Source organism: Euphorbia lathyris, chromosome 4, assembly GCF_963576675.1.
Source record: "Euphorbia lathyris chromosome 4, ddEupLath1.1, whole genome shotgun sequence".
Classification (NCBI taxonomy): Eukaryota; Viridiplantae; Streptophyta; class Magnoliopsida; order Malpighiales; family Euphorbiaceae; genus Euphorbia; species Euphorbia lathyris.
Genome location: NC_088913.1, coordinates 93,276,049 through 93,287,162, shown reverse-complemented (window position 1 = coordinate 93,287,162; position 11,114 = coordinate 93,276,049). Strand labels below are relative to the sequence as shown.

General features: G+C 37.4%; 1 long non-coding RNA gene across 1 annotated transcript; it reads left to right on the top strand.

Moving 5' to 3' along the window:
• Positions 1–628: 628 nt before the first annotated feature.
• On the top strand, positions 629–1,607 carry LOC136225952 (uncharacterized). Its single transcript, XR_010687399.1, has 3 exons — positions 629–684; positions 800–983; positions 1,359–1,607. It is a non-coding gene; the product is annotated as an uncharacterized lncRNA (long non-coding RNA).
• Positions 1,608–11,114: the final 9,507 nt, after the last annotated feature.

The following is an 11,114-nucleotide window of genomic DNA, read 5'->3' as shown; positions in this document are numbered from 1 at the left end:
CATGTTTTTATTTAATGTATTATTATATTTTTTAATATTTATAAATATGTCTTATATTTTTAATATTTACAAGTTCCCCTACTTTACCGTTTCCTATGTTTTCCAAACATTACGTTTTCCAGTATCGTCCGTTTCCGTTTCAGTTTTTGTTTCCGTGCAATATAGGTTTTTTTTAAAAGAATTTCAGCTCCTTTAATTTTTTATTAACTTTTTTTTTGAAAGAATCAAAACAAATAAGGGTTGTTTACATGAAAATCAGTTATGATAACAATATTTTGGATTTATTAAGGTTGGTAGTTTAATTTTTAATATGTCAAAAGTATTAAAATTTTTCTTACAAATGTCAAGTAATTTTTAAGTAATTAAATTGTAAAAGGTAGGCGGAAGCCATTTTTTCTTTAACTGCTATAGTATTTTGAGGTTTGATATAACTCAAAATAGTAATCGATAAATTTGTAGATAATTTTTCAAATTTGAATTTGCGTGTAAATTTGGATTCTTTTTATATAAAGCCCAATAGAATATGGGTTTTGGCCTTTTGCCTTGTCTCTCTTAACTGATTCCATCAAACCCTAATTGGAGCTCTATAAATTCGCACTCTCCAGTCTTCACTTTCGGTGTCTTTGAAAACTAGTGTGATAGAGCTTCTCATCTTTTCCAAATTGTCTTTCCAAATAGGATCAGGTCAGTCTCTTCTCTTCATCTTTGATTTTCTTCTCATAATTACTTCCGATTGGAGGACATTTTATGAACGTAATATATTTAGACCCATCTAATTTTGAGTATTGTATTTTATCAGATATCAGTTCAGCAAAAAGACTACTTGGAATTAAGCTGTGAAGCTAGACAAAGAACTGCTCCAATTATCACATACTGCATATCAGAAAATACTTGATAAAGAAACACACAAGAGAGCTCTCACTACCTTCACACGCCAACTGAAGAGAGAGATGTAATGATGGTTGTTCAGGCTAGCAAGGAAGGTAAGCTATTGTGAACTTGTCTTTTTTTTTTTTTATGACAACAAATTGGCAAATCTGAATAGATCTGGTTTGGAATGTTTAAGGTAAAATCAATATGTACAAATCTACAATATATTCTTACCAGATCTTTATATATATGAATAAAATCAATCTGAATATACTAAGCTTGCAATGTTTAAGAAATTAAAAGAAATCTTAACAAGTTCAGCGGATGAGAATCATTAGAAACTAATTTGGCGAAGGAAAACCAATGATTCAGAAATCTGAATAGATCTTGCCATCCCCCAAAACTCTAGATGTGCTAATTATGATTCATGCAGTGATTTTAATGGAAAAGAGTGTTAATTTTAACTTAGTTTCATATGATAATTTTAGTTTTGTACAGGAAGAACAATGGTAAATTTTTTTGAAGAAAATCCATGTCTAGATGATGTTCTGCTCACTCGTACAACTCATCAAAAGAATGGATATTCTAGTAATGATTGCAAAATGTCGTCGGCGAATTAACTCCCTTATTATTGCAAGTAAGTTGAGGTTGTGTATAACAAATCTCTTGTTATTGTTAACCTGTGTATGTTCCTTGTTAAATCTGCTTATTTAAAGGGAAAAATATGAAGTTTTCAAATCGGCTCATTGTGTTCTTAATTGCATAATTAAATGATATTTGTTTTCTTAACAGTTTACAATTTAGGTGGAAAAAAAATCATTCTATAAGATATGAGTTTTTGTATTGGTTCATTGTATCGTTAAGTTGCATTTAAAATTTGGCAAGGATGAACTTCCAATGTAATGGCTTCTATACTTTAATACTTTGAAAAGAATGATTCAATAATATCTGTTACAATTCTCAGGTATATGTGTTTCGTGATCTTCATAATTTACGGAAATTATACACAAACAATGAGGGGAAAAAGAAAAATGCAGGGAAAGGGAAAAAGAACTGGTGGTAAAAAATAGAAGCTGGTCAAGGTCTGCCTCTTCTCCAACTGTTGGCTTGCAAGCATGTTATGATGTATCTAATATATCAAGCTTGCACACCACGACCAATAATAAGCACATAAGAAGCCACCAATTAAACAAGTGCATAAGAAGCCAACCAAAATAACATTTGGATTGACATAGTTCGCATTCTTCAATCAATCAGCTCAATATATAGATGTAAATTTTTGAATGTCCATTTACAAATTGATTAATGATCTTCATCAAGTTCATGAATATACATTTCCAGAAGCAAAAGACATAAAAATTATGGTGAATCCATAATTTTCTGTTCTGTAGAACCATTTTTTTTAATATTAAAGTATACAATGTACATGTATACAACCAATTAGATTTGTAAGAGAAACAAGAGGTTCATTTCAATTTTTTGGAGGTTCTCAATTCACAAGCAAGAAGCGCCTTATTATAATTGTTTGCCTGCTGCAATCTTCACTTCATAAGTCATATTTATTTTTAGTTGTACTCTAAGGAGATTTGTAATTTTGTTTTTTATGAACTTTGAACATTCTGTCATATTGAGTTATTACTATTATTTGATGCGGATATTCAGGTAAGTATATTTTCTATCTTTCAACACAATAAAATAGAGAACTGAGTGTATGAATATTATTAATTCCAGAGAAAGAGAAATACAAGTAATACTAACCCTCTCTTCCCACAAATGGGAGAGCCCTGGTACAGCAGAAGTAAACATCTCAAAAATGCATGCCTCATACCTTTTTCCCTTAAAGTATATAATAGAAGAATGTACTCATCTCCCAGCACACACTAACTAACTCATTCCCCAAATACCCTTATAGTAACTAACTCTCTCATGTGCCCTTTTTTCATGTCCCTTCTTCCTCCTAACATACACCTGTAAAGGTTTAGTCCACTTATTATTGTCCAAAATAACCCCGTTATGAATCTGTTCTCTAACATTATTATTACTGTCCATGTACTAAAAAAGAAGCACGTCAAGGTCTGCATCTGATCCAACTGCTGGCTTGCTGGACTATGATGATTTATCTAATATATCTACCTTGCACACCACAAGCAATAATAAGGTTCAACGGTTGGTATGATTATAAATAAAGCCACCAATTAAGCAAGTGCATAATATCAGAGCTTGAGCTTTTACCTTAATTAGTTCCATAACATAGTACATATGCTTGGACTAAATGGTCGAGAGTTCGAATCCCGACAACCTTATTAATTTGTGAAATTAGAAACACATGGCGAGTTGGACCTGTATTCCATGACACATAAGCCAACCAAAATGACATTGGGATTGACATAATTTGATTCTTCCATCAATTAGTGCTCAATATCTAGATGTACATTTTTGAATGTCCATTTGCATATTGATTGATAATCTCATGAATATACAATTTCGCATTTCAAATTATAGTGAATCCATAATTTTCTATTCAACATTTCAAATATTAAAGTATAGAATGTAAGTGTACACGGACAATTATAGTATGTAAATCTGGACATTGACCACTTTTTGTCTCTGCTACTGAACTTCTTCTTGTTTGAGAGATTTACTTATAGCGACTGCTGTTTTCAAGGTGTTATCCTCCAAGCATAAGCCCCTATATATTATACTTTAGTATGTTGATCATTCATACTCTTTCCCCTATCAATCACTTTGATCATGTTTATAAGGGATGGTATGTTAGATATGGACTCTAGCAAGTGTACTAGGGTAGATGTAGTGCTGGTAAGACCAAGTATCGTATTCCACAAGGATTGAAACTAGTTGGTTGAACAGTTACCGTAAATGTTAGGCTAGCACTACGCCTACGAACAACTGTATTTAGACTGTTCCCATTTAATGAAGTAAAACAATATTCCTGATTTGGGTATCTTCCTCTTTTATCAGGTTCGGTGTCCCATTTTGCTAAGATTCTAAGCAAGTAAAATCAACCAAGTGTCCTTGCGTTAATATACAAGCAAGCATTGAGAACGAGGAAGCATTCATAAATGAAACCCCAATATATGGTTGTTTTCATATCCGTCAACAACAATATAAGCCAAATAGCTATTTCCATTATGTCGAAGCACCGTCAGGTCATCTTTGGTAATTAGCATATAGATTGGATCCTAATCTATTCCTTCAACATACTATTGCCAATCATTCATGTATGGAAATACTTCATTAATCAAAGAGAGTTACTTACCGTCGATGTTTAATGGCTGGCTAGGCCTGCAAAAGGAATTACTCACTCATTTCCATGAGTGAACAGCTTGTTCACCCGAAAATAATTCTTCCGATAATAAACATAAAAACAGAGAATAAAGATGATGGTGGCGGAAAAACGAGGCATGATGCGGATTCCGTGAAGAACCCGATCTGAGGGATAAGTGTACCCCGTCGTTATCAAGTAATAAATTTCTGGATTTAAGTCCAGGTTATCGTCCACAGCATTTATTTCTGCAAGTACCGAATTACTAAGTCTCGGATGTTATCTAGGCTTAAGGGGTTTGAGTTGGTTTTGTTTAATTAATCTACTCCTAGGTTGAATTGCACTAATCCTAACTAGATTATCTGATTCTGACTAAGTTATCTAATTCTAGCTAAGTTATTCTAACCCTAACTAAATTACTCTACCCCTAATTAAATTAAACTACTCCTAAGTGATCTTTTGTCAATGCAATTATCTAAAGGATCATGGAGGGATACGATGATAATGGAAATAGATTGTTTAAACAATTGAATTAAAACCTAAGTCACTTGTGTTCGAGGCGATTAACCCGACCTATCCTCCTAAAGTTCCTAGTTCGTGATTCCCTTGTAAGGCCGAAACTAGCTCTAAGGCTCAGTAATTTGGGCTTAATCTTCTATAGGGTCGTCAATCCTATAGGCACTGACTAGGTCGGATTCAGCTCGCAATATGTGCCAACTTGATTTTGGGATTATCGAATGAGTTAAACCAATCAAACAAAGCGTAAGACAAAGATTCAAAGCATTAAAACAATTGAAGAAACAAAACTATTATATTAATCAAAGATGGAGAACATTTTCACGGAGTTACAATAAGCCTAAGATTCATAGCATGTATCATAGGATAAACAAGTTATAAAAGAAGAAAAATCCCTTTCAGGGAACTTGTCAACCAATGCAGGCGTCTTCCTAGGACTTAAGGATGGAGCTCGAGCAATCCTCGGTGAATGGAGCTTCGGACGAGTCTTCAATGGAGGTTTGAAGGTTTTTGGAGGAGGTGGAGAGGATTTCTCGAGGTGGAAGATAAGAAAATTACAAAAACAAAAGATATCTAATTTACAATTGGAAATTCCTATTTATAGCCGCGTCTCGGGTCTCGTTTTCACCTAATTTCGTGTCCTTGTTGGTGTAGGAAGATGTGGGGCCGAACGTGGCTTCGTGGGGGCGGAATTGGTCTTTTTGAACAATTCCCGCAGGTCTGCTCGCCGAGCAGGAAAGGCTGCTCGCCGAGCAGGATTGCGACGAGCAGCCCCTGCTCGCCGAGCAGGCGCCTGGTGGCCTGCTCGGCGAGCAGGCATAGCCTGCTCGGCGAGCAGAAATGGCCCGGGGGGCCCTGCTCGCCGAGCGTTTTCGCCCGAAGCGCGCTCGTTCCGTGCCGGATGACTTCCAAACCCTTTTTCGTCCGAACTTACACCTGCACACGCATAAAAACTCCAGAAAACATTAGTCCAAAAGCCAAATTGATACGTCAATCGCTTATTTTGAGCAAACGCTTCGTTTGGTGCGACTTTTGACGGACCAATTAGCTTCAAAAGATAACGGAATTCTAATATGCATGTTATTTCGGCCGTATTTGCCTAAATTGATCACAAAACGAGCCTAATCGATGAAAAGTAAATAGAATGTTTCCAATTTCTAACTAACTCACACAAAAGCATTTAAATGCGAGAATTGCTCGCTTATTAGCCAAATAAACCTAAAAGTCGTCCTAAAACCGTACCCAAAGATAGGGGTTTTTGACCCCTATCAAACCTCCTCGCATTTAAAACTTTACTTGTCCCCAAGTAAACTAAAAAACTAAACCCGTCATCACAAGCAAGCTACAAAACTAGGTGCTTGACACAATTTCGAGCATCTGTAATTACATACATTCGGAAATACAAAGTAGAGACACGATATCCAAAAGCCGCATTTCAATTATAATAGGTCATAGTTTTAAGTAAAGGGACACATGTTCAATTAAACGAGCTTGAGGGGATCGCTAAGTAAAACACCTCACCATATGTAGTTCACTCATTCACAATTTTTGGTGGCTAAGGTGTTTACTCTCGGCTTATATTCTTGCTTAGGACTACGTTGATTTTGCACGTTCATCCGAGTTCCTCTACTATGCTATATGACTCCGATGATATCAAAAACAGCCTCTAATTGGGGTTGTAATGTGGTTAGAGGGTTAAAGGTACAACAAGGGGTAAAACGTTCTAGCGTTATAAAAACAGAGTTTAAATGGCTTTAGCAAATATGAAGTGACTGAGCTTTTTATTCATCCCTTATTTTGGATTTCTTTTTGAGATGTTTTTATTTTTAGGAACTGGGGAATGAAGTTCTTCCCTTTTGTTCGTCTCTTTTCTTTTCTTTTCTCCCCCTTTTTTTTTCTTTTTCTATTTTTCCTTTCTCTTTTTTTTTTCTTTTGGGATAGTGATGCTCATTCACTCCTTAGCCTTTTGGCTTGCTACTATAATGCCATAAACAACGATAAAACGCTAGAAGAAAATAAAGGCTCAGTTCAAGCTTTGCAAAAACAAAGGTTAAGTAGCGAACCAAATTGTGGTTCGCAAAAACGGGTTAGAACGAAAGAAAAATCTATAAACTACAAAAATGTCGGCTCAAAGGGGCTTCCTAGAGTGGATGAAAAAGAAAAACAAGGTAAAGAAAAGGGTTAATTCTAATGAGGATGATTCATCGTTTATCATCTCAAATCATTGCATGTAGGTTCAACAAAGTATTAGGTGCAAAATCTGTAATCTTCCACAAGTCAAAGCATTCACACAAAAATGTCAAGAAAAAGAGCTTTTTGATGTTCGCTCTTAGGCTCAAATTCAACTCACAATTCTTTGGGTTTCAATTTTGTGTTTACTAGTTTTCCCCAAACTCAAGTTTAATATCACATGCCTTCAATTCTTAAGTTATCTACCTAAGTAATGATTTCAGCATTTCTTCAAAAGTAGGGTCTAAATGCAAACTGTAGCTCATGCTTTTACAGATACAAGAGTTGTGTCCTACGCCTAAACTAGTTGTCATGCAATTTTAGATTCGGTTTTCATCCCTCAAAGACAAATAACGAAGTTTAGATTCGAAGGAGGTTCACCGTTTTAGGTCCTAAACATGCAAAAACATAAGTAAAGCAGAAATAAAACACCAAAACGCAAACCTAAACTAGACACGACGCAACAAAAATTTAAAAATTTGTACAATTTTTGTAAGTTTGTCTACCCCTCCTCCTCACACTTAAAATATGCAATAAGTTCCAACATTGCATCACAGATCATGAAATACGAGTGTACAAAGTTAGGGTGGAGAAGACAACTTACTGATCATCTTGAAGCCGGAGGATTTGGACACCCGAAGTGTCTTTACCGAGATAAAGTTTAAGTCGGTGTCCATTAACTTTTTGGGTGGTTCCATCTTTCAACATGATCTCAACCATACCGGAGGGATGTGCGTCAAGAACTGAAAATGGTCCATACCATCTACTCTTGAGCTTGCCTGGGAAGAATCTCAATCGGGAGTTATAAAGTAGCACTTGGTCGCCTTTTTGGAAGGTTTTCCGCTGTACCTTTTTATCGTGCACCCGCTTGGTTCGTTCTTTGTACAATTTGGCATTCTCGTAAGAGTTATATCGGAGCTCATCCAGTTCGTGCAGTTGTGTTAACCGTAGATCACCTGAAAGTTTAGGGTCAAAGTTTAGAAATTTTAGCGCCCAATAAGCTTTGTGCTCTAATTCAACAGGCAAGTGGCAAGATTTCCCAAAAACCAGACGGTAGGGGGACATTCCTATGGAAGTTTTGAATGCTGTCCGGTATGCCCAGAGAGCATCGTCCAGTTTAAGACTCCAATCTTTTCTAGCATTCCCTACCGTTTTCTCAAGAATGCGTTTTAGCTCTCTGTTTGACACTTCTACCTGACCACTTGTCTGAGGGTGGTAAGGTGTTGCGACCCTATGGGCTACGCCATACTTTTGGAGCAATGTGTCAAACTGCTTATTGCAGAAATGGGATCCCCCATCGCTAATGATAGTCCGGGGTGTACCAAATCTGGTAAAGATATTCTTTTTCAGGAATTTTATCACTACTCGAGCATCGTTTGTGGGTAGGGCTTCGGCCTCTACCCATTTAGAGACATAATCAACCGCAACAAGAATGTATTGGTTGGTGTGTGACATAGGGAAAGGTCCCATAAAGTCTATGCCCCAAACGTCAAATAGCTCACAGACAAGTATGCCTTGTTGAAGCATTTCATTTCTCCTAGAAACTCTCTGACATGCATCACAATATTTAATATAATTATTGACATCACTATGCATTTGTGGCCACCAAAGTCCACTTTGGAGAATTTTAACCACTGTCCTATCTGGCCCGAAGTGGCCGCCTGGTTCCCTAGAGTGGCACATGTTAATCACTGACTCTACCTCTTCCTCAGGTATACATCTCCTAATCATGCCATCAGTGCAGAATCGAAATAAATAGGGCTCTTCCCAAAAATATTGTTTGCTCTCAAACAAAAACTTACGTCTTTTGTTTGCATCTAAATCAAGAGGAAGAATGTTACCGACTTTGTAGTTCGCGATGTTTGCAAACCAGGGGAGAGTTTTTACCGAATATAGTGTTTCATCCGGGAATACTTCCTTTATTGCCCCATGCTCTAAGGATTGCTGATCTGACTCTAACCTGGATAGATGGTCCGCTATCACGTTTTCTACCCCTTTCTTGTCTCTGATCTCGATGTCAAATTCTTGGAGTAGTAAGATCCAACGGATCAGCCTAGGTTTTGCATCCTGTTTGCTCATCAGATATCTCAGGGCTGCATGGTCAGTAAAAACAATTACCTTAGATAACACCAAATAAGATCTGAATTTGTCAAAGGCAAATACTACGGCTAGCAATTCCTTTTCAGTTATTGAATAATTCTGTTGTGCATCATTTAAGGTTTTGCTAGCATAGAAAATTGGGCGAAAAAGTTTATCCACCCTCTGCCCAAGACAGGCTCCTACAGCCAGATCACTAGCATCGCACATTAACTCAAAGGGAAGGGACCAATCCGGGCTTACCATAATGGGTGCTTCAATTAATTTCTTTTTCAGCAATTTAAATGCAAGCATACATTCTTCATTGAAATTAAAATCAGCATCTTTTAGCAATAATTGAGTGAGGGGTTTAGTGATTTTTGAAAAGTCTTTTATAAATCGTCTATAAAACCCCGCGTGTCCTAAAAAGCTCCTAACTAATTTCACATTAGTAGGAGGTGGCAGTTTTTCAATCACCTCAATTTTTGCCGGATCGACCTCGATCCCCTTCCCCGACACCTTGTGTCCTAATACTATGCAGTTTTGGACCATGAACTGGCACTTTTCCCAATTAAGTGCCAAGTTCTTGTCTTCACAACGTTCTAAGACTTGGTCCAAGTTTTCAAGACATTGGTCGAAAGTAGGTCCTACAACATTAAAATCATCCATGAAAATTTCTAGGAACTCCTCGACCATGTCAGAAAACATAGCCATCATACAACGTTGGAACGTGGCAGGGGCATTACATAATCCGAAAGGCATCCGTCTATATGCAAAAGTCCCATAGGGGCAAGTGAATGTTGTTTTCTCTTGATCCAAAGGGTCCACAGGGATTTGCATATAGCCAGATAGCCCATCTAAAGTGCAGAAAAATTCGTGCCCTGCCAATCGTTCCAACATTTGATCAATAAATGGTAAGGGAAAGTGGTCTTTACGGGTGGCCTCGTTTAATTTCATATAATCTATGCATACACGCCAACCCGTAACCTTTCTAGTTGGGATTAATTCTCCTTTTTCATTTTCCATTACCGTTGTTCCCCCTTTTTTGGGCACACATTGAACCGGGCTTACCCATTGACTATCAGAAATTGGAAAGATGATACCTGCGTCGAGGAGTTTTATAACCTCGACTTTTACCACCTCTTTCATGTTAGGGTTGAGCCGTCGTTGAGGTTGGGCAGATGGCTTGATCTCCTCCTCAAGAAAAATTCTATGTGTGCAGATTTTGGGGTCGATACCTTTGATGTCGTGGATTGACCATCCAAAGGCTCCTTTATGTTCCATCAACACCTCCACCAATTTTTCTTCTTGTTCAACTGTCAACAAAGAAGAAATAATAACGGGTAAATCTGTAGGAGGTTGAAGAAAAACATATTTCAGGTTGTTGGGCAAGGGTTTAAGCTCCAATTTTGGAGGTTCCTCCAACGAGGTCTTAGGTTTAGGTTTGATCTCACGATCAAGGTCCTCTTTTCTACACTTAACCCAATAACATTTTTCAGGTGGGAGATCTTCAAATGGCTCACTTGAGTTTTCACATGTCTCACCACCTAGACCGAGTTCTAAAGAGGCATTTCTTATATCGAGATCAACTTCCTCAACACATTCATCTATAAGTGCATCCACAAAGTTACAACTTTTGGAGCGTTCTTGAGGAAATTTCATAGATTCATAAACGTTAAATGTTACCTCTTCGTCCTGCACCCTTAGGACCAATTTACCTCCATGGACGTCTATTAGTGTCCTACCGGTTGCAAGAAACGGTCTCCCGAGGAGAATGGGGACGGAGTCATCTTCTTCCATGTCGAGGACCACAAAATCGACCGGGAAGATCAGTTTATCCACCTTTACAAGCACATCTTCAACTATGCCTCTAGGCCGTGCAATTGACCGATCCGCTAGTTGCAGTGTCATGTTTGTTGGTTTAGGTTCTCCGAGCCCCAATTTCCTGAAAATTGATAGAGGCATAAGATTAATACTTGCTCCTAAATCACATAATGCCCTATTTATGTGCATGTTGCCTATCCTACACGGGATGGTAAAGCTCCCTTGATCTTTAAGCTTGGGGGGTAATTTATGGGTGATTATGGCCGAGCATTGTTCTGTTAAAGCCACTATCTCGTTTTCCCCAAACTTTTTCTTT